This window comes from Lissotriton vulgaris, chromosome 2_1 (assembly GCF_964263255.1).
Source record: "Lissotriton vulgaris chromosome 2_1, aLisVul1.2, whole genome shotgun sequence".
NCBI lineage: Eukaryota > Metazoa > Chordata > Amphibia > Caudata > Salamandridae > Lissotriton > Lissotriton vulgaris.
In genome coordinates, this window is record NC_141687.1 from 37193015 (window position 1) to 37217110 (window position 24096).

Consider the following 24096-nt stretch of genomic DNA (forward strand, 5'->3'; position numbering starts at 1 on the left):
CAGAGGCAATGCGTTAAGTATTTGTACCAACACTCACAGTAACACAGTGAAAACACCACAAACTGATTCCACAACAGTTTAGGAAAATAAAGATATTTATTCTAAACTACACAAGACCAAAACGGCAGAAATCCAACATACACAATGCAAGGTTACGGTTTCAAATGAGTTCTTCAGGTTGTAATCAAAGTTCTTTAAGTTACGATCAAATAATCCACAGATGCGTGAAAAGTTCACAGTTGCGTCACGTTGACTCACAGTACCTTTTAGATGCAACAAAGTTCCACAAGCAGGAAGATGGTGCGGTGGAAACAAGCAACTCGTTACTCCTGAGACCCTGGGGAGGCGGTGCGACAGTCCCGCTGCAGCAGCGGGCGTGCGGCGACGAATCCGGTCTGTAAGGGGAGGAAGGCAGCTTGCGTAGATTCCGGTGCGTAGGTTCCGTGGGAAGTCTGTTCTCGCAAAGGCACGATGCGCTGATCTCGTAGGGGCTGCGATGATCTCCGGGGCGACGATGCGCAGTCCAGCGGTGACCCTCTCTCTCGCAGCTCCTCGATGTGATGTTTTCTGCGACGATGTTCGCAGCGACGTGATGCGGTCCGCAAGCAAGCGGCACGGTGATCTCACCCAGCGACAGGCTCTGCGACGACACTCGCAGCGATGTTTGATTCCCCTGCACCGGCCTGGTGCGTCCCGCAGACGAAGGGTGTGGCGGCCTCGGCAGCGATGTCAGACGCTGCGCCGATCTCGACCTTCGTAGCGGCGGGGACTTCTCGCACTGTCGGGGTTGCGCTCCGCAAGCGAGCGATGCGACACTTTTCAGCTTCACAAGTTTCTCAGCTTAGTCTCAAGCTTCCCAGCTCAGGTTCAACTTCCAGAGGCCCCACAACTGGATCAAGCACTCTACGAAGGACAGAACTCTCTCAGCAGAGTTCAGGGAGACTGGGGGTGAAGTCCTTTTGTTCCTGGGACTTCGGAAACAGGGAGCCAGCTCTTCTCAGGCCCTTGGAGATTCCTTACAAGACAGGGGACACAGCTCACAGCACAGTCCTTCCCCTCTCCTTGGCAGCAAAGCGACAGCAGGTCAGTCCAGCAGAGCAACAGCAGGACAGTCTTCCTTCTTCAACGACAGCTTTCTCCTTGGCAGAGGTTCCTTCTTGATTTCCAGGATGATCTAATTTTCTGTTGTCAGGGGTCCTGTACTTATACCCCTAAAGTCTTTGTTCTTTCTGTGCATGTGGGCCCTGAGCCCGGTCTGAACCAGTTCTGGGTGGATCCTGAGCACCTTGATGTGCTGGCTGCATCTTTCCTTTCAGAGTGAGGGGCAGAGTCCTCAGCCGCCCAGCAGGAGGTGGAGCCAGCCTTGTGGCAGGCAGGCACAGCCCTATTCAGCCCAGGTGCTAACTCCTCCCACCGCTCAGGTAGCAATCGCTCCACTCAGCCTAGTGCTGACTCATCCAGCCTCTGGGGCATTCCCCCGCTCCTGTCACTCACAAACCAGACAGTCAATACACAAACAGTCTCAGGCGCACAGAAGGGTCAGACAAGAGAACAGCAACTTTCTAAAAGTGCTGTCCTCAAACACAGGATCTAAAAACCACCTTTCCTAAAAGATGCGTTATTAAATTCTGAGTTCAGGGATACTAGATACTTATGTCCTATCTTGTTCCGATGGGAAGAGATGCCGTTAACCACTGTAGCCAGCATTCCCCATGTTAACCTATGGAGCAAGATAGCCTTACAATAGTGAAAAACGAAAATGGCTGTAATTCACTACCAGAGCATGTCACCTGCACTAGTACATGCTCTACCTTTCACATACACGGCACCCTGCCCAGGGGGGTACCTTGGGCCTTCCATAGGGGTGACTGATGAGCACGAAAAGGGAAGGGTTCGGCCTGGTCAGCGGGGACGCCGACCAGGAGGACATGGCAGTTCTAAACTGCCCGTAGGCGCTGCAGTGGCAGGCCCGAGACACCATTTTAGGGCTACTCCTGTGGGTGGCACAATCAGTGCTGCAGGCCCACTAGTAGCATTCGTCATCACCGGCCCTGGCACACCCTGTGCACTTTACTAGGGACTTCGTGGTGATACAAATATGCCAAACAGGTATATCCAATCAGAATAACAATTTACATAGGGAGCACTTACACTCTGGCACTGATCAGCAGCGGCAGAGTGTCCAAAGCATCTAAACCAGCAAAAACGAATCCAGCACAGCATCGAAAAATACAGGAGGCAGAGGCAAAAAGATGGGGGTAATCACGCCAAAAGATGTCAGGTCTAACACGTGTCCCCTCCAGCTGAAAGTGGGGAGAACTACCCACCCTCTTGGGAGTTCTCTTCACTAAGGCGGAAAAACCTGGACAGACCATCAGCGTTGGCGTGTTCTGTACCAGGGCGGTGTTCCACCGTAAAGTCCATTCCCTGTAGGGAGATGGACCACCTCAACAGTTTTGGATTTTCACCCCTCATGTGCATTAACCACCTGAGGGGCCTGTGGTCGGTCTGAACGCGAAAGTGAGTCCCAAACAGGTAGGGCCTCAACTTTTTCAGAGCCCAGACCACAGCAAAAGCCTCCCTTTCAATCGCACTCCACTTCTGTTCCCTGGGGAGTAGCCTCCGACTAATGAAAGCTACCGGCTGGTCTCCATTCTCCTCAGTGGCTTGTGAGAGTACTGCTCCCACACCATGCTCTGAAGCGTCCGTCTGAACTATGAACTCACTGGAAAAGTCAGGTGCCTTGAGCACCGGTGCTGTGCACATCGCAGTCTTCAGGGCCTCAAAAGCAGTTTGGCAGGCGTCCGTCCAGTCAACTCTTCTGGGCAACTTCTTGGAAGTGAGTTCTGTCAAGGGGGCGACAATGGTGCCATATCCCTTGACAAACCGTCTGTAATACCCGGTGAGTCCTAAAAAGGATCTCACCTCTGTCTGGGTCTTGGGGGGCTCCCAAGCCAGAATGGTATCAATCTTTTCCTGTAGGGGCGCCACCTGGCCGCTCCCCACCTGGTGTCCCAAATACACCACGGATCCCTGCCCTATCTGGCACTTGCTGGCCTTGATAGTGAGGCCTGCTTTTTGCAGGGCCTTCAACACTTCGCAGAGGTGTTGCAGGTGTTCCTCCCACGTGGAGCTGAACACAGCAATGTCATCCAGGTATGCGGCGCTGAATTCCTCCAGCCCGGACAGTACCTGTCCAGGCTGGAGGTGGAGAAGTGTGGCTCAGGGGTTAGAGGCGGCAGACCCGGAAGCTGAGATCGGCCCTGGACCAGGGTTCAATTCCCCGCTTCGGCGGGTCTTGGGCTCAAAAATTCCACGGACTCGATAATTCTCGCTCTGGTGCCTTCTCGACTCACGGGTTCACACTCTGCGACTCTGGGCAATAGCTTGCTTAATCTCCACAACGGCCCCTCGCGGCGGGATGCCTGGCTTTCACCGTGTGGATACCCTGCCGGGGGTTATCTCATAGCGGAATACCAGGATGGGTTCCCTAAGCAAGCGCCGGGAAACCCTTTGTGGGTAGCTGTGCGCTATATAAGCTCAAATACATTTACATTTACATTTACATTTTTACCTGGTTAACCAGTCTCTGGAATGTGGCAGGGGCATTCTTCAACCCAAAGGGCATGACACGGAACTGGAAGTGCCCCTCTGGCGTTGAAAATGCTGACCTCTCTTTGGCCCCGTCAGTTAAGGCAATCTGCCAGTACCCCGAAGTCAAGTCGAACGTACTGAGGTACTTGGCAGCTCCCAACCGATCCACGAGCTCATCAGCTCTGGGGATAGGGTGTGCGTCAGTCTTCGTGACCGCATTGAGCCCACGGTAGTCCACGCAAAACCGGAGTTCTGGCGGGCCACCGGGGGTAGCAGCTTTCTTGGGGACCAAGACCACTGGGCTAGCCCAGGGGCTGCTAGAGGGCTCAATCACCCCTAGCGCCAGCATCTTGGAAACCTCTTCCTTGATGCTGGCCCTGACCTTGTCAGCTACCCTGTAAAATTTTTGCTTCACAGGCAGGCTGTCTCCAGTGTCCACGTCATGGACGCACCAGTTTGTGACTCCTGGGGTCAGGGAGAACAGAGAGGAGAACTGACCCAACACTTGGCTACAGTCGCTCTGCTGTTCTGGGGTCAGGGTGGGCGAGAGGACCACACCATCCACTGACCCATCGTGCTCCTTAACTGACAGGAGGTCAGGGAGAGGATCGCTATCCTCTTCCATCCCTGCATCTGTAGCCAGGAGCATGGTTACTTCAGACCTCTCAAAGTGTGGTTTGAGGCGGTTCACGTGCAAAACTCTCAGGGGCTGCCTGGGAGTCTTCAGGTTAACCAGGTAGGTTACCTCACTCTTCCTTTCCACCACCTCGTATGGCCCAGACCACTTGTCTTGGAGCGCGCAAGGCTCCACTGGTGCCATCACCCACACTTTCTGCCCAGGTTGAAATTCGACCAGAGTGGTATTCTGGTCGTACCATCTTTTCATTTCTTCCTGGCTTGCTTCCAGGTTCGCCTGAGCGAGCTTCCTGAAGCGTTGTGTCTGGTTGCGGATGGCCAGCACATAGCTGAACACATCCTGGGGGGTTTTCCCACGGGACTTTTCCCAACCCTCCTTCACCAGCGAGAGAGGTCCTCTGACAGGGTGGCCATACAGGAGTTTGAAGGGACTGAACCCTAAGGACTTCTGAGGCACCTCCCTGTAGGCAAACAAAAGGCATGGTAACAAGACGTCCCACTTACGTCTCATGGGCTCCGCTAGGCCCATAATCATACCTTTCAGGGTCCGGTTGAACCTTTCGACCAGCCCATTTCCTTGAGGGTGGTAAGGAGTGGTGAACTTATAAGTTACCCCACACTCCTCCCACAGAGACTTCATGTACCTAGAGATGAAGTTGGTACCCCGGTCGGAGACCACCTCTCTGGGGAACCCCACACGGGAAAAGATCCCCATCAATGCACGGCCCACCACGGGTGCTGTGATTGTCCTGAGAGGGACTGCTTCCGGGTACCGGGTGGCATGGTCCACCAAGACCAGGATGAACCTGTTGCCTAAGGCTGTCTTGGGGTCCAGGGGCCCTACGATATCTATGCCCACCCGCTCGAAAGGGGTGCTCACCACTGGGAAGGGTTGAAGGGGGGCCTTCAACTTCATTCCAGTCTTGCCACTAGCTTGACAGGTTTGGCAAGATCTGCAAAAGGAACCGACGTGCTTCCTCATCTGGGGCCAGTGGAAGTGGGTGACAAGCCGGTTTAGGGTCTTGTCTTGCCCCAGATGTCCTGCGAGAGGCAAGTCGTGAGCCAGACCCATTAGGAAGTTTCTGAAGCGCTCGGGTACCACCAGCACACGGGCTGCACCGGGCTCAGCAAACTTAGGCTCGCTATAAAGTAGGTCACCTTCCCAGTAGACATAGTGATCTTTGACTGCTCCACCTGCTGCCTGATCTGCAGCCTGTTGCCGCAGACCAATGAGGGAAGGGCATTCCTTCTGCGCCTGGCAGAACTCCTCCCTGGAGGGACCACCTTCTTGCTGCCAATGGGTCAGCTCAGGTAGGTCTCCCAGTTCGGCAACCTGCTCCCCTGTAGGTTCCAGGGCATCCCCCTCAGGTTCTGCTTCCTCCTGGACCGTGGGAACAGCTGGGGCCGGTTTCCCGCGCCCTCTGCCTCTTCCTCTCCTGGCAGGTCTCTGGGCCACTGTTTCAGGCTCCAGTTCTGCTGATTCACCCTTACTGGCTGCCGTGGCGCGCGTGGTCACGCAGATCCACGCAGGCAGACCCAACATCTCCAAGTGAGTTCGGTGTTCTATGTCCTTCCATGGAGAACTCTCCAGGTCGTTACCTAACAGACAGTCCACAGGCAAGGCATCACTGACAACTACTTCAAAAAGACCAGAGACTCCTCCCCACTCAAAGGAAACCTTCGCTAACTTGCAGAGGCGCACTGAGCTGTCAGCGGCCACTACAGGGCGGAGTACGCCAGGGATGATTTGCTCGTCAGACACCCACTGACACCTCACGGATGTCACACTGGCTCCGGTGTCTCTCAGTGCTTCAACCTCCCTCCCATTGATGGTCACCTTTTGCCCATATTTCTTAGTGTTAGAGGGCAGTAAGGTTTCCGGGACCATCTCTCGGTCTCCTAGCGAGACAAGGGTCATGACTGCTAGCTCTCCCCAATCACTAGAAACCAAATCCCCACCCAAAGCTACACTAGCTAACGCTGGCGCAGGGGCACCAGTGGGTGCGGGCTTTTTCTTGGGACATTTCGGAGCGATATGGCCCACCTCGTTGCAGTGATAGCAGGTAGGGGGACCCTGGTTATTCCTCTTGTCCCGCCTACCCTTAGAGGGCCATGGCTGTTTAGGCTTGGGGGTTTGGAAATCCTTTTCCAGGGAACTACTTTGGGGCCCTTGCGAGAACTCCTTTTGGTTACCCTTGTCCCCCCCACTCTTCTGCTGGGGACCCTGCCCACCTTTGGCTGTGGTACCCACAATTCCTCTGTGGACCCTGGTACTAGACCAGCGGTCCGCCTCCTTAGCAAGCTCAATGGGGTCGGTCAGCTTGCTGTCTAAAAGATGCTGGCGCAGCTCTGGAACACAAAGACTACTCAAGTGCTCCCAACTGATTAAATGCAACAACCCCTTCAAATCAGTTACTTTACTGCCCTTCATCCAACCGTCCAGTGCACGAGAGTACCCATTCACACACTCCATCCAAGTCTCAGACTCTTTCTTCTTGGAGTTTCTAAACTGCAGTCTGTACTGCTCTGGGGTAAGGCCATACCTGAGACATAAGGCCTCCTTCATATTGGGGTAGGTCATGGCACCTGTCAACTCTAAGGGCTCTAGAGCACTCCTCCCAGACGCCTCAAAATGTTTCCACAGGCCCGCCCCCCAATACTTGTCAGGCACATCATTCATCTTCAATGCAATTTCATACGAAGTGAACCAGGCATAAATATCCTCACTCCTATGGTAATTCTGTACCAGGTCTTTGGGAATATATACTTTACCCCCATGCACTGGCTGTGCGCTGCCACCATTTGAACCGGCATCCGCCTCTCTGTTTTGCAGATCCAGCTCTCTCATTCTTAATTCGTGAGCCAAAAGCAATTTCTTTTCCTCTAAAGCGCGGGCATTCTTGCTCTCCTCCGCCGCCTTCTCGACTTCCAATTGCTTCATTTTCATTTTCATGACCTCCAGGTCATATTCTCTTATTCTTTGATTCTCCTGTAACTCTTCCGGGGTGAGGCCCCTACTGGAGTGGTTGCTGCCAGCTCCTGAGCCTACTCTGCCCACTGGCAGGTCTTTGCCTTGAAAAGCACTGTCTACATCCTCAACCTCATTTCCTTCCTGTGCTTCCCAATAGGTTTTCAAGATTTTCTGCAGCTCCTCCTTCCTGTAGGCGCTCTTTATGGGGCACTCAAACTGCTGGCAGAAGTACCTAAGATGCTTTACTGGGTAGGAGTACAGATCTTCAATCGAGAATTCCAAATCTAGCTCTGCCTCCTCACTGGGCGCTTTCCCATTCAGAGACATGATGCTTTCCGAAGAGTTACTCAACAACAGAATGCAAAAACTCAAAAACCAGTAGTATGCGGTGGCGTAATGGTCTGCACTCACTAGTGATGTACACCAATTACTGTGGGTCAAGTACAAATACAAGCTCAAATCCCACCGCCTGACCACCAATGTTAGAACTGGGGGTCTCTAGTTGGCAGAGGTAGGTACCACTGTCCAAATAGGTACCCTTGCTTCTAGTCAGGACAAGGAGATAACCCTCTCAGATAACCCCTGCTCGCCCTCAAGGTAGCTTGGCCGGAGCAGTCTAGGCTAACCAGAGGCAATGCGTTAAGTATTTGTACCAACACTCACAGTAACACAGTGAAAACACCACAAACTGATTCCACAACAGTTTAGGAAAATAAAGATATTTATTCTAAACTACACAAGACCAAAACGGCAGAAATCCAACATACACAATGCAAGGTTACGGTTTCAAATGAGTTCTTCAGGTTGTAATCAAAGTTCTTTAAGTTACGATCAAATAATCCACAGATGCGTGAAAAGTTCACAGTTGCGTCACGTTGACTCACAGTACCTTTTAGATGCAACAAAGTTCCACAAGCAGGAAGCTGGTGCGGTGGAAACAAGCAACTCGTTACTCCTGAGACCCTGGGGAGGCGGTGCGACAGCCCCGCTGCAGCAGCGGGCGTGCGGCGACGAATCCGGTCTGTAAGGGGAGGAAGGCAGCTTGCGTAGATTCCGGTGCGTAGGTTCCGTGGGAAGTCTGTTCTCGCAAAGGCACGATGCGCTGATCTCGTAGGGGCTGCGATGATCTCCGGGGCGACGATGCGCAGTCCAGCGGTGACCCTCTCTCTCGCAGCTCCTCGATGTGATGTTTTCTGCGACGATGTTCGCAGCGACGTGATGCGGTCCGCAAGCAAGCGGCACGGTGATCTCACCCAGCGACAGGCTCTGCGACGACACTCGCAGCGATGTTTGATTCCCCTGCACCGGCCTGGTGCGTCCCGCAGACGAAGGGTGTGGCGGCCTCGGCAGCGATGTCAGACGCTGCGCCGATCTCGACCTTCGTAGCGGCGGGGACTTCTCGCACTGTCGGGGTTGCGCTCCGCAAGCGAGCGATGCGACACTTTTCAGCTTCACAAGTTTCTCAGCTTAGTCCCAAGCTTCCCAGCTCAGGTTCAACTTCCAGAGGCCCCACAACTGGATCAAGCACTCTACGAAGGACAGAACTCTCTCAGTAGAGTTCAGGGAGACTGGGGGTGAAGTCCTTTTGTTCCTGGGACTTTGGAAACAGGGAGCCAGCTCTTCTCAGGCCCTTGGAGATTCCTTACAAGACAGGGGACACAGCTCACAGCAAAGTCCTTCCCCTCTCCTTGGCAGCAAAGCGACAGCAGGTCAGTCCAGCAGAGCAACAGCAGGACAGTCTTCCTTCTTCAACGACAGCTTTCTCCTTGGCAGAGGTTCCTTCTTGATTTCCAGGATGATCTAATTTTCTGTTGTCAGGGGTCCTGTACTTATACCCCTAAAGTCTTTGTTCTTTCTGTGCATGTGGGCCCTGAGCCCGGTCTGAACCAGTTCTGGGTGGATCCTGAGCACCTTGACGTGCTGGCTGCATCTTTCCTTTCAGAGTGAAGGGCAGAGTCCTCCGCCGCCCAGCAGGAGGTGGAGCCAGCATTGTGGCAGGCAGGCACAGCCCTATTCAGCCCAGGTGCTAACTCCTCCCACCGCTCAGGTAGCAATCGCTCCACTCAGCCTAGTGCTGACTCATCCAGCCTCTGGGGCATTCCCCCGCTCCTGTCACTCACAAACCAGACAGTCAATACACAAACAGTCTCAGGCGCACAGAAGGGTCAGACAAGAGAACAGCAACTTTCTAAAAGTGCTGTCCTCAAACACAGGATCTAAAAACCACCTTTCCTAAAAGATGCGTTATTAAATTCTGAGTTCAGGGATACTAGATACTTATGTCCTATCTTGTTCCGATGGGAAGAGATGCCGTTAACCACTGTAGCCAGCATTCCCCATGTTAACCTATGGAGCAAGATAGCCTTACAATAGTGAAAAACGAAAATGGCTGTAATTCACTACCAGAGCATGTCACCTGCACTAGTACATGCTCTACCTTTCACATACACGGCACCCTGCCCAGGGGGGTACCTTGGGCCTTCCATAGGGGTGACTGATGAGCACGAAAAGGGAAGGGTTCGGCCTGGTCAGCGGGGACGCCGACCAGGAGGACATGGCAGTTCTAAACTGCCCGTAGGCGCTGCAGTGGCAGGCCCGAGACACCATTTTAGGGCTACTCCTGTGGGTGGCACAATCAGTGCTGCAGGCCCACTAGTAGCATTCGTCATCACCGGCCCTGGCACACCCTGTGCACTTTACTAGGGACTTCGTGGTGATACAAATATGCCAAACAGGTATATCCAATCAGAATAACAATTTACATAGGGAGCACTTACACTCTGGCATTGATCAGCAGCGGCAGAGTGTCCAAAGCATCTAAACCAGCAAAAATGAATCCAGCACAGCATCGAAAAATACAGGAGGCAGAGGCAAAAAGATGGGGGTAATCACGCCAAAAGATGTCAGGTCTAACACAAACCATCCCCAGAGCCCGATGCAGTGTGTCTGCACACCTCAGAGGCAGGACCCCTCTCACTAACAAACCATCCCCAGAGCCTGATGCAGTGTGTCTACACAACTCAGAGGCAAGGGGCCACTCTCACTAACGAACCACCACCAGAGCCAAATGCAGTGTGTCTGCACAACGCAGAGGCTCTGGGGGTGGTTTGTTATTCAGAGAGGTCCCCTCTCTCACTAACAAACCACCCCCAGAGCCTGATTTAGTGTGTCTGCACACCTCACTGACAGGGAGCTTCTCTCACTAACAAACCATCCCTAGAGCCTGATGCAGTGTGTCTGCACACCTCACTGACAGGGAGCTTCTCTCACTAACAAACCATCCCTAGAGCCTGATGCAGTGTGTCTGCACACCTCAGAGGCAGGGAGCCTCTCTCACTAACAAACCACCCCCAGAGCCCGATGCAGTGTGTCTGCACACCTCAGAGGCAGGACCCCTCTCACTAACAAACCATCCCCAGAGCCTGATGCAGTGTGTCTGCACACCTCAGAGGCAGGACCCCTCTCACTAACAAACCATCCCCAGAGCCTGATGCAGTGTGTCTGCACACCTCAGAGGCCCGAGCTTCTCTCACTAACAAACCACCCCCAGAGCCTGATGCAGTGTGTCTGCACACCTCAGAGGCGGGAGCTTCGCTCACTAACAAACCACCCCCAGAGCCTGCTGCAGTATGTCTGCACACCTCAGAGGCCCGAGCTTCTCTCACTAACAAACCACCCCCAGAGCCTGATGCAGTGTGTCTGCACACCTCAGAGGCAGGAGCTTCTCTCACTAACAAACCATACCCAGAGCCTGATGCAGTTTGTCTGTGCACCTCAGAGGCAGGACACCTCTCACTAACAAACCATCCCCAGAGCCTGATGCAGTGTGCCTGCACACCTCAGATGTCCGAGCTTCTCTCACTAACAAACCATCCCCAGAGCCTGATGCAGTGTGTCTGCACACCTCAGAGGCCCGAGCTTCTCTCACTAACAAACCATCCCCAGAGCCTGATGCAGTGTGTCTGCACACCTCAGAGGCCCGAGCTTCTCTCACTAACAAACCATCCCCAGAGCCTGATGCAGTGTGTCTGCACACCTCAGAGGTCCGAGCTTCTCTCACTAACAAACCATCCCCAGAGCCTGATGCAGTGTGTCTGCACACCTCAGAGGACCGAGCTTCTCTCACTAACAAACCATCCCCAGAGCCTGATGCAGTGTGTCTGCACACCTCAGAGGCGGGAGCTTCTCTCACTAACAAACCACCCCCAGAGCCTGATGCAGTGTGTCTGCACACCTCAGAGGCAGGAGCTTCTCTCACTAACAAACCATACCCAGAGCCTGATGCAGTTTGTCTGTGCACCTCAGAGGCAGGACACCTCTCACTAACAAACCATCCCCGGAGCCTGATGCAGTGTGCCTGCACACCTCAGATGTCCGAGCTTCTCTCACTAACAAACCATCCCCAGAGCCTGATGCAGTGTGTCTGCACACCTCAGAGGCCCGAGCTTCTCTCACTAACAAACCATCCCCAGCACCAGAGCCTGATGCAGTGTGCCTGCACACCTCAGAGGCGGGAGCTTCGCTCACTAACAAACCATCCCCAGCACCAGAGCCTGATGCAGTGTGTCTGCACACCTCAGAGGCGGGAGCTTCTCTCACTAACAAACCATCCCCAGCACCAGAGCCTGATGCAGTGTGCCTGCACACCTCAGAGGCGGGAGCTTCGCTCACTAACAAACCACCCCCAGAGCCTGCTGCAGTATGTCTGCACACCTCAGAGGCAGGAGCTTTTCTCACTAACAAACCACCCCCAGAGCCTGCTGCAGTGTGTCTGCACACCTCAGAAACAGGGAGCTTCTCTCACTAACAAACCATCCCCAGAGCCTGATGCAGTGTGTCTGCACACCTCAGAGGCTGGAGCTTCTCTCACTAACAAACCATCCCCAGCGCCTGATGCAGTGTGTCTGCAGACCTCAGAGACAGGGAGCTTCTCTCACTAATACACCATCCCCAGCGTCTGAGGCAGTATGTCTGCACACCTCAGAGGCTGGAGCTTCTCTCACTAACAAACCATCCCCAGCGCCTGTTGCAGTGTGTCTGCACACTGTCGTGTCCATGCTGTGCGCAGGGGTGTACACCATACACAGGACACAGGTTAGTTTAACTCTTCTTTATTCTCACATCATGCAGTTGCTCGTCCCCACGTCCGTCCACGTCTCTGTCCTGGTCATTGTCCGCCCCTTCCTGTCCCTGCCACCGGATCTGGTGTCCGGTGACCTGGTCACTCTGCCTGAGGACCCACAGGGTCCTACTGCCCTACTGTCAGTCGCCCACACTGTCGGATCCCAACCTCTCCGTCACGACATCTCCCCCCTTGTTGCAAACAAAAGTTCATGACACATTTATCATAGTCCTTATTCACAGTTATATTGATGAAGGTGAAAGAATGAGAGAGAGAGAGAGAGAGAGAGAGAGAGAGAGAGAGAGAGAGAGAGAGCTTGTCACTCTACATCTCTTCAATGAGTCTCTGTTATTTACTAAATGTCCTTCGTGATCTAGTGTCTCCATCGCTTCCTTGTCCTCTATCTTCCTCCTTCCATGTGGCTGCAGTTGCCGCTGCCATTTCTTCTTCATCCGCCTTTAGCTCCTTGACACGCTATCTTTTCCTTGTTGTTTGTTGTCGGTCGGAGACAGCCAATTATCATCAATCCTTTCACTTTCGTCACCGTCAGTGAATCTTTGGAGAAACGGTTGTCTTAATATCGATATTGTTTCTTTCTGTCTCACCACCTTTGGTCCTGGCCGTGCAGTGTCCCTTGCCTTGATCTTCCTTGGTAGCGCCTGTCCGCTCTGCTCATTGTATGTCTTTATCCTTTCTTTTTGTTGCTGTTTCTCCTGCGCCAAAGTCCTGTCACGTTGCTCCTTTCTACCCATTTTATTTTCTTTGTCTTTGTGTCTTTCCTTTTGTTTTCTTTTCTTCTATGTTCTCCTTTTCTCTTTTCTGTTTCTTTGGTGATCTTTGTCCCTCTTTTCTTTGTTATTTCTCTTTTTCTGTCTTTTCCTCTATTTGGCCTTATCTCTGGCCTTCCCTTTATTTTTACTTCTTTCTTATTCGTCCTTTTTTCTTTTCTTATTCGGCCTCTTCTGGGCTTTTCTAGTCTTCTTCTTCTTTATTTCCTTGTTTTCTTATATTTGCATCCTTCCTGCGTCTTATTCTTATATTTATGTCTTTCCTTTTGTCCTTTCTCTTTGTCCTCTTTTCTCTCTTCCTTTCTCTCTCTTTTCTCTTTATTTTCTTCTTATCTCTTTATCTTCTTTCTTCTTCTTTATTTTCTTATCTCTTTATCTTCTTTCTTCTTTCTTCTTTTCTCTATATTTTCTTCTTATCTCTTTATCTTCTTTCTTCTTTTCTTCTTTTCTCTTTATTTTCTTCTTTTCTCTTTGTCGATTTGTATTTTTCTTTATGTCCTTTCTCTTCCTTTCACTTGTTGTTTTTCTTTTTCTTATTGCACTGTCTTCTTTCTTTCTCTTGTTGCCCTTTTTCACTTGTGCGCCCTTTTTGCGCTTTATTTATCCTTTATTCTTCACTCAAGCTTTTATTTTCTCTCTTTTCAGACCTTTTCCATTCTTATTTTCGTTTTCTTTCTGTCTTTTCTTCTCGTCCTTATTTCGTCTCCTGTATGGCGCGCTGGGCTTTGGATCTGCCATTCTTGCCTTCTTCTTTTTATCTGTTCTGTCTTCTTGTGTTTACCTTTTATCGTCTTTCTCGTCTTCTTCTTGTGTTGTGCTTTGATTTAACTTTTTCTACTTTCTTTTCTCTTGTGTCCCCTTTTTCCTTGTCCTTTCATTTATTTATTTATTTATTTTTCTTTCTCTTTGTTATTCTTATCCTTCTCTTTGTTTTTCTTGTCCCTTTGTTTTCTTTTTCTTCTCCTTTCTGTTCTTTTGTAGTATTCCTGTTACTGTGACACTCTTTGTTGTGCCTCTTATTCTTTTTTTTTTTTTTTTCTTCTTGATAGGTTAGTTATCCTTTGCTTTTGGGCGATCTCTCTTTGTTTTCTCCCCTTTATTCTTCACTTTTCTTTGTGTTCCTGCTCTTTTCTTTTCTTGCCTGCCCTTGCAATGGCCGCTGTTCTTTTCTTCTTGCTATTAGTATTTTTGTCCCATCTAAAATGGCCGCCCCTTGTTCTCGCGAGATTTCGCGCTCTAAATCTCGCTTTCCTGACTTCAAAATGGCCGCCACGTTATTGCTGTGCTCCCATTGGCTTATTCTGCCTGATCCAAAGATGGCCGCCGGGATTTCCACGTCTCGCGAGACTTCGCGTTTAAACGCGCGATCGCCTCATAACTTTGCTCGGCACTAACACTGCTCCGCTGCTCCTGAGCGCTCCTTACCGCGCTTTGTCACTCTGTGTAGGACGCTGATCGGGGTGGGCTCCCGTGTAGCTCCTGGCGTCACCTTGATGTTTCCATGATGCTAATCCACGCACGACGATTTTCCTCTCACGTCGTGACGATCATTTCTTCCCTCGTCGCCAGTTGTCGTGTCCATGCTGTGCGCAGGGGTGTACACCATACACAGGACACAGGTTAGTTTAACTCTTCTTTATTCTCACATCATGCAGTTGCTCGTCCCCACGTCCGTCCACGTCTCTGTCCTGGTCATTGTCCGCCCCTTCCTGTCCCTGCCACCGGATCTGGTGTCCGGTGACCTGGTCACTCTGCCTGAGGACCCACAGGGTCCTACTGCCCTACTGTCAGTCGCCCACACTGTTGGATCCCAACCTCTCCGTCACGACACACACCTCAGAGGCTGGAGCTTCTCTCACTAACAAACCATCCCCAGCGCCTGATGCAGTGTGTCTGCACACCCCAGAGGCAGGGGCTACTCTCACTAACAAACCATCCCCAGAGCCTGATGCAGTGTGTCTGCACACCTCAGAGACCGGGAGCTTCTCTCACTAACAAACCATCCCCAGAGCCTGATGCAGTGTGTCTGCACACCTCAGAGTCAGGGAGCCTCTCTCACTAACAAACCATCCCCAAAGCCTGATGCAGTGTGTCTGCACACCTCAGAGACAGGAGCCCCTCTCACTAACAAACCATCCCCAGAGCCTGATGCAGTGTGTCTGCACACCTCAGAGGCGGGAGCTTCGCTCACTAACAAACCACCCCCAGAGCCTGCTGCAGTGTGTCTGCACACCTCAGAAACAGGGAGCTTCTCTCACTAACAAACCATCCCCAGAGCCTGATGCAGTGTGTCTGCACACCTCAGAGGCTGGAGCTTCGCTCACTAACAAACCACCCCCAGAGCCTGCTGCAGTGTGTCTGCACCCCTCAGAAACAGGGAGCTTCTCTCACTAACAAACCATCCCCAGAGCCTGATGCAGTGTGTCTGAACACCTCAGAGGCTGGGGCTTCTCTCACTAACAAACCATCCCCAGCGCCTGATGCAGTGTGTCTGCAGACCTCAGAGACAGGGAGCTTCTCTCACTAATACACCATCCCCAGCGTCTGAGGCAGTGTGTCTGCACACCTCAGAGGCTGGAGCTTCTCTCACTAACAAACCATCCCCAGCGCCTGATGCTGTTTGTCTGCACACCCCAGAGGCAGGGGCTTCTCTCACTAACTATCCATCCCCAGAGCCTGATGCAGTGTGTCTGCACACCTCAGAGTCAGGGAGCCTCTCTCACTAACAAACCATCCCCAGCGCCTGATGCAGTGTGTCTGCACACCTCAGAGACAGGGAGCTAATCTCACTAACAAACCATCCCCAGAGCCTGATGCAGTGTGTCTGCACACCTCAGAGGCGGGCGCTTCTCTCACTAACAAACCATCCACAGAGCCTGATGCCGTGTATCTGCACACCTCAGAGGCGGGAGCTTCTCTCACTAACACACCATCCTCAGCACCTCTGATGCAGTGTCTCTGCACACCTCAGAGACAAGGATTTTCAACTGTTGGAACTATTTACCTACGACAGGTGGAAAAGCACATTGTAGTAATGAATCAAAAGATAGGTCTTAAAAACTGAAATAATGAGGACTGTTCTCAATGCCCACCGACCACCCACTCCCCACCACCCACCACCGTGACTCACCCACCGCAGTCCTCCCAGGTGTCCCGGGTCCACGAGGGAATACCAGCCCAGGTTATGTTGCATGCTGGGACTCGTAGTCTGGTTTATGATGGCACTGGGCTACATATACGGAAATGCAAATTAAAATGCTGGAGTTTGTGATGTACCCACGCATGGATCAGGGAAATACGCGAGCTCTGCCAGCGCCTAAACAAACCACCGAATACAGCTCGTGTCGAGGCGCTAGAATCGTTAATGACAGGAGGGGGTTTCACGTAAAGGCGTGGTCCATGAAGCCGGCCTTCGGGAGTAAGCAGCCAGGCAGCCCCGCGTGGGTGCAGGGAGCCCGGGGCTCTGCACTGCCGAGGGCCGGCTGCTCCGAGGGCAGTCAGGTGCTCACCACATACCTGCTACGGGGTCCAGGGAGGGCGAGCTGGGAGCCTCTCTCAGCTGCTGGACTGGAGTCCTGCCGGAGACGAGGGGGTGGGGTGATGCGGTCTCTCTCTCCACCTGGAAACGAAGCCCGGGCCTTAATTAGTCATTAATACACAGCTGCGAAGGTCAAGAATAACATTTCACCTACAACCTCTCGGGTTCTCTCCTCGCCGTCCCTGTCACCTGTATATTTTTTAATTCAAGTAATTGTTTTTCTTGTCTGCCCCCCCCCCCCCCCCAACAGGTCCAATATTTCTAAATCTCTCTAACAAAATACCTGCCACAGAGGTCTTGCCTGGCCCACAAAAGGCGCGAGGAGCTCTCTCTATCCTGTTAGGTGTCGTTCTGATACGTCTATCAACCCTGATTTAGGAAAGGAACTGCAGAAATTGCAAGTACCACAATGCACCAGCGTACGCAATGCGGGTGACGTACTCGGTGTGTATCTGCGTGTCAATGGACTTGAAGCCAGCTCGGTTTGTTGACTCAGAGGCACCCACTTCACTGCTCTGTAACGACGCTGATTTTACAAAGCAATGCATTGTGGGACCTGTAGTCATTTTACCTTTCCCTCCTCGAGATGCCCGCCTCAGCCCGGAGGAGCAAGGGAGGGTGGGATTTGGTTATATTTTATGATGGGTTTCAAGTTTTAAAATGGAATGGTTTCTTTTAGACAAAACAGAATTTGTATATATATGTATATGTAATCCGAGGCAGCCGGTCACACCGAACCTTCCCAGCGGCATGTTGGCTCGAGAACATTGCATGGAAGCCCCTTGCTTTTGATCCCCTGGCATGTGGTATTATGGGGCTTGTTGTACTTTTAACACTGTAAGGCTGGGCTCAAAAGTTCAAACATGCCATTGGGATCGGCTCTAATCCCAGGACTGGCTAACGGTGTCATAAATTGACATTGAACAAACCCAAAACTTTGTAGAAAAGTTCGACAGCGCCTTAAACGCGGACACAACATTAAAGGTGTCAAGTGCGGGAAGTGAGTGCATGCTGGGACTTGTAGGCCTCTGCTTAGAGCGGGTTCACTCGTTCTGGCGGCCCTCGCTGTCTTTTATTACCCTTTTGAGAATTCCCTTTGACCGTAGATTTGTCACTGATCTGACACAGAAACATTGAGTCTTTTCCAACACCAAAATCATAATTTTACTCAGAGCAAAATTGTGAAACAAGGAAGGAATATTTAGAAATGATAAAACTGACGCATGAAGTGCTGCGTAAAAAACAAGCTACCTGGCGCTATTCTGACAAGGATAGAATTATCATGACTTGCCCTGCAACACAAGACAGGGAGCGAGAGAGAAATACTACATGAATAAACCTCCACGATGAACAACTGTTTGGGAGAACAGAACCCCTCCCGCACGCGGCATTGCCACGTGGGTGCAAAGTCCTGTTTCTGCCGAGATCCAGTTTTCACCCCCTCCTGTGAATCAAGGTGCTTTGAAGAACTGTCAGCTTTGCCAGGTCCAGGGGTGAGATGCTCTGGCAGCGGTGGGTTTTGGCATGCTGGTACTTGGAGTCCTGGATAGTTTTGAACCGTGTGACCCTCGTGCTCGCTCCCTCACAAGGGCAGACATGCACAGGTCCCAGACTGCCCGCGCCAGCCTGGACTGTTCACCTCTCCCTTTTCTTGTTGCTTTTTGCATAGTAAATCCAGCCCCGCGTCACCAGCCTGGAAACACTAAAAGTCTAGGGCTGCATTAACCATGCGTGACGTGCATTAAGCAAGCGTGACGTGGGAAGCCAGAAGCTTCAGTGTTTATTTTGATTGATCCTGCTTTTGGGGTGCCGCTCGTCTGGAGGTTTTTGCCCTGCAATCTTGTCCGCCGCTACAGGAGTATCACTACTGCCCGAGGATATCGCCGAGGAGAAGACCACGTGCGTGGCCGCAGAGGAGGTGAGAGGCGCGGCCCCGGGACTGCGAGGACCAGCATTCACCATCAGCAGCTGGGTCCTCTTCCCGCGTGAGCCGCGCCCCCTCCCAGAGCCCGCCTCCATCTGACTCTACTTTACCTCTCGCGGCCCCCGCTACGCGGGAGCCGCTCGTCTAGAGGTTTTTGCCCTGCAATCTTGTCCGCCTCTACAGGAGTAGCCCTGCTGTTCACTACTGCCCGAGGATATCGCCGAGGAGAAGACCACCTGCGTGGCCGCAGAGGAGGTGAGAGGCGCGGCCCCGGGACTGCGAGGACCAGCATTCACCATCAGCAGCTGGGTCCTCTTCCCGCGTGAGCCGCGCCCCCTCCCAGAGCCCGCCTCCATCTGACTCTACTTTACCTCTCGCGGCCCCCGCTACGCGGGGGCCACTCGTCTAGAGGTTTTTGCCCTGCAATCTTGTCCGCCGCTACAGGAGTAGCCCTGCTGTTCACTACTGCCCGAGGATATCGCCGAGGAGAAGACCACCTGCGTGGCCGCAGAGGAGGTGAGAGGCGCGGCCCCGGGACTGCGATGACCAGCATTCACCATCAGCAGCTGGGTCCTCTTCCCGCGTGAGCCGCCCCCCCTCCCAGAGCCCGCCTCCATCTGACTCTACTTTACCTCTCGCGGCACCCGCTACGCGGGAGCCGCTCGTCTAGAGGTTTTAGAGGTTTTTGCCCTGCAATCTTGTCCGCCGCTACAGGAGTAGCCCTGCTGTTCACTACTGCCCGAGGATATCGCCGAGGAGAAGACCACCTGCGTGGCCGCAGAGGAGGTGAGAGGCGCGGCCCCGGGACTGCGAGGACCAGCATTCACCATCAGCAGCTGGGTCCTCTTCCCGCGTGAGCCGCGCCCCCTCCCAGAGCCCGCCTCTACTCTCCGAAATAGAATTTAAACAAGACCTGCAACGCGCATCGCGGGACGCGCGCCGGCCGTCGCCCGGGGCGAAACCCGGGCCAAGGGCGGGCCCGTTTAAGCCCGTTCAAGCCTGTGCAAGACTGGACTGGGCCTGCCCTTTACATTTTGTTCTTTGGTATCCCTTTTGTACTCTGGTAGCTGTCCTTCAGATAATTTTCCATCTGCGCCTGTTAACGTGGTTCTATAGCGATATCATGTCCACAAGGGGAAGCAGGAGCAAGACGGCTCAGGGGTTGGGCCAGGTCACCGGTCCAATTGATCAATTCATCACCAAAGCTAATGATGCAATCAACCAGGGGATTGTACTTCTAGAAAGACGTGTTTCGCAGGACCTTGCTGTGGCGTGAAGATCTTCAATGGGCCTTCTGGCTCTAGCCACAACACCAATTCAGATGGGTACAAATGCCCCATTATTGCATGAAGCCCGTGCAGATATACATACCATTCCAATGAGTGTCGACCTATCTGCCACATGTCTTTCTTTGGGCGAAGATACCATGGAAGACCTGGAGAAAACACCGATCATGGTGATAAGCCCCACTCAAATGGTTCCGCAAACCTTAGTAGATCCGCAAACCTTAGTAGATCCCCCGATTATAACAGATAAGGGGATAAGGGAGGGAGCAATCCCTAAACAAAATGGCGCTAGGCCAACAGATAAAAATAAACAACACTGCCCTCCAAAGCATAAAAGATCCAGAAAATCTCCCCGTGCCTCTCCAAAAAACAATTCTTTAAACTCCCTACCTGTAAGCACGGATGAACTCTCTGCAGCAGCTGCATTTACGGATGCTGACGAGAGGGGGCCCGTTGCTAGTCATAAAAACAACTTTGAACTAAATGTGCAACTGGTAGCCACTATCAAGGATCTAATAAAGACCCAATTACTACCAATCGAACGATCCTTAATCAACATCGAGAAACAAATTGCTAGGCTTATCAACCTCTCAAGTCACCAAAAACCTACTAGCAGTACTTTAGCTCCTCCAGCTCCCACTAATGTAAACATCATCAAGGCAGCTACCGTACAGAAATCTGCAGTCCCACCATCAACTCCTAAAACTCCCACGATCCCTACTAACTTGCAAGTTAATCTAAAAGAGACCAAGGGTACCACACAGCAAGTACAGGGGAAGACGGGAGTACCCGCTGACCTTCAAAAAACCAAACCCAAGTCTTTCCCCCCCAAAACCCTAGATTTCCAGCAGGGAGGAGATACCACCAAAAAACCAGCAAGACCTAAGAGGCCTATCCACCTCCCCCCAGAGGCAAGCCCCTATACCGTGATCCTCACGGGTGTCCCAGAATTAGAGGAAAACATGAGAGAATCTACCTGGTCTTTAACGAACAAAGTAATGCAATGGCTTAATATCAATAGACCCCTTCCTTCAAACTGTAACAGTAGATTCTCCATGGTACGTAGGGTCTCTTGGATTGGGGATACAAGAAAAAGAACACAGGGGGACTGTATCATCATTAATTTTGATGATCCAGATACAGTAAGATATATATGTTCTTGGACAACCTTGGAGAAAAAGGGAGGTATAGATGCCAACCGTCTGTCCTTCTTTTACCCTCCAAGGTTTCCCTATGAACAAGATCACCCTTTTAGCTGGAATCAATCCCCCGGGTGGAGCTGGTCCCAAGTAGACACACGCAGTAGAAGACGGGAATGGGAACCCTACCCTTGGAATCCTAGAAGAGAGCAACTATACACAGAGGGTTGGAGAGGGGCACCGACCAGCAATCGCTTTTCAGCCCTAGAAATGGTGGATTGACCATCACGTAACCAAACATCTCCTAAGCACGAGCTAAAAATTCCTCTGCCATCTGCAAGCCCAGGGTTATTCCAAAGTCAAGCCAGTGAACCGTATGCCGAATTTACCCTATGGGCCTTCCTAATATGCTTATCTCTGGGTGCACGAATGTTCTATCTGATGGAACTTCAGCCCTCCCTCTGAACTCAGTCCCTGGTCCAACACAGTCCAACTTCTCATCGAACAATCCTGATTCTAATCAAAACATGTCCCTCTTAACTTGGAACATCGCTGGACTCTCGAAAAAAGCAAGCGACCCAATCTTCTTGAATTTTATAAACACCTTTGACATAATAGCGTTGCAGGAATGCTGGGATCTGACACCTACCAATTTAGATGGCTTTAGCACACATTTTACTCCAGCTATTCAGTCCAGTAAAGGTAGATGTTCGGGAGGACTTTGTTTATATGTCTCAAATAGGTTCAATATCTTTCTAGAAAGTGTAGATATCTCTTCATCTGACCCCAGCACCAACAAAATTGGTCTCTCTCTACAGGCTTTTCGACTGACTGGGAAAGAGGCTGTTAGTTCCCTTATTATCAACCTATATAACAACGTATCGAGGGTTGACCAGCTCCAATTTACAGAGCATTTGTCTAAACTTTTAAAGAAGGGAGCGGGAGGGGACAGATCGGATAGCCGTATAGTGATCCTAGGAGACTTTAATTGTCATTTATGTCCATACAGCGGAACAAGGGCCTGCGATTTAAGAGCCCCTAATGGCGACTATATTACCCACTTCGAGCACACAACTGTTGGGAATCAACTGAACAACCTACTACATGAATGGGATTTAGGCTTCTTTAATGATCTAACTGTGCCCTCGACTGAATTTTTACCTACATTTCACGGAAGGGGGTCATTCACGACAATAGACTTCATTTTGATGTCCAATAGCCACCATGGCGATGCCCTAGAAGCTAGGAGAGAAGATTTAGTTATGAGTGATCACTATCCGATTAGTGCCAAAATATACACTCCCTCTAGCGGGAATAAATCCGGGGGCATAATAGAAAACCTTTATTCACATTCTATATCTCTATCATCTAGAAATGGCTACACCATAATATGGGCTAAAGTTGACACAATTAAGTTCCTGGAAAAACTGATAACGTCTGACCCTGATCTCTTTCAGACTTGTCTTGAACACCCTCCTAATCCACGAGCAATCATATCTGCCTTTGATAAAATTGCAATACAAATTAGGAAAAATCTAACCAGAAAACATAAAGAAAGTACTGTGACCAAGAGCCCAGGCTGGTTTAATCATGAATGTTCAAAAACACATAACATTCTAAAGGACATACTCAAAAAATCTCCTAAAAACTTACTGGAAATAAGATCTGCACGTGCTGCTTACAGACAGGCAATCAAAAACAGGAAAAGGGAACTGAAAGATGCCGCCTGGGAGGCATTAATAAAAGCAAGCACCCTAAGGGACAACACGGCCTGTTGGAGGGAGGTCAACGCCCCCTTCTTTTAGGATAGGACGTCTGACCTCATAGAAATCGCCATCACCGAGGAAGCCTGGACAAACTATTTTACTGACCTGTATAAACTAGATGAGCAGATTGAACCACCCAACCTCGAAATACTGCCAGCGGAGGGAAATGGCTCGCACAGAAGCCAGACAGAGTCTTTTCCGCTTCTCACCCATTTTAACTATCCAGAGGTGGAATTGGCCATACTTGAAAGCTCTAATGCTAAAGCACCAGGTCCGGACGGAATTCCCATTGATTTATTCAAAGACAATATTCAACTCTGGGCGCCAATTATCACAAATGTACTTAATTCTTACGCTCTCGAAGGTTTTCCTGTAACATGGCAAGAAGCAATAATAATACCTATTTTTAAAAAAGGTGAAAGAATGGACCCAAAATGCTATAGACCGATTTCTTTACTGGACTCTATGATGAAGGTGGCCGGGAGAGTCTTGTTGAATCAACTACAAGTGTGGGCCCAGGAAAATGACGTTTTGCCCAAATTTCAATATGGTTTTGTTTCTGGCCTTGGGACAGTGGAGCAATGTCTTAACTTAGCCCTGATTACTGACAAATATCTAATGGCGAAGAAGAGCAATATATATATGACCTTTGTAGACTTAAGCTCTGCTTTTGACTGTCTCAATCATAGCATACTTTGGTCTACCCTCACAGACCTGGGAGTCGATCCAAATATACTTGCTTTCATAAAGGAGCTGTATCGAGGAGCTGGGGCCAAGGTCCGCTATGGAAAGGACGGAACCTGCACACAAATATTTCCTATCAGAAAAGGGGTCAGGCAGGGCTGCATCCTCGCCCCTTTTCTTTTTAATCTCTATATTAACAGTGTTGCTGATTGTCTGTCGAAATTGGACGTTGACTATCCTAAAATAAATGGCCATGCAGTCCCAATCCTTTTATACGCGGACAACGCTGTCATTATGTCCAGGACTCAACTAGGCTTACAAAAAGCGTTGTCAGCCTTTTCCACATTCATGGGCTCGAGAGGCCTTAAGATCAACGTGAGTAAAACTTTCACTATGTGCTGCAGTAACAAAAAGAACTTTTCATGTAACACCTTCATAAATGCAACAAAGATAAGCCTAACAAAAACCTTTAGCTATCTGGGTGTATATTTTAACAACAAAGGGACATGGAACGCAGCCATTCACACTCGCAATTTGGCTATCATCAGACAAATCAGAGCCCTAAAGAAGTTTGCAACAAAACTTGGTGGGAAACCGGTTGGGATTTTGCTGAACATTTATGCAGCCAAATGCGTTTCCACAGCAATA

At 51.0% G+C, this 24096-nt stretch overlaps 1 protein-coding gene across 4 annotated transcripts in view; it reads right to left on the reverse strand.

Annotated features, from left to right (window-relative positions):
- Positions 1 to 16730, reverse strand: part of LOC147729517 (rac GTPase-activating protein 1-like) — a 390363-nt gene extending 373633 nt beyond the window's left edge. For 3 of the 4 annotated variants that reach the window (XM_086954409.1, XM_086954408.1, XM_086954406.1), the window contains exon 1: positions 16628 to 16700. The gene's annotated coding sequence lies outside the window, so the exon portion shown is untranslated. Of the gene's footprint in view, positions 1 to 16627 lie in introns of all 4 variants that reach the window. The other variant, XM_086954407.1, reaches the window with a different exon arrangement.
- Between the last annotated feature and the right edge of the window lie 7366 nt (positions 16731 to 24096).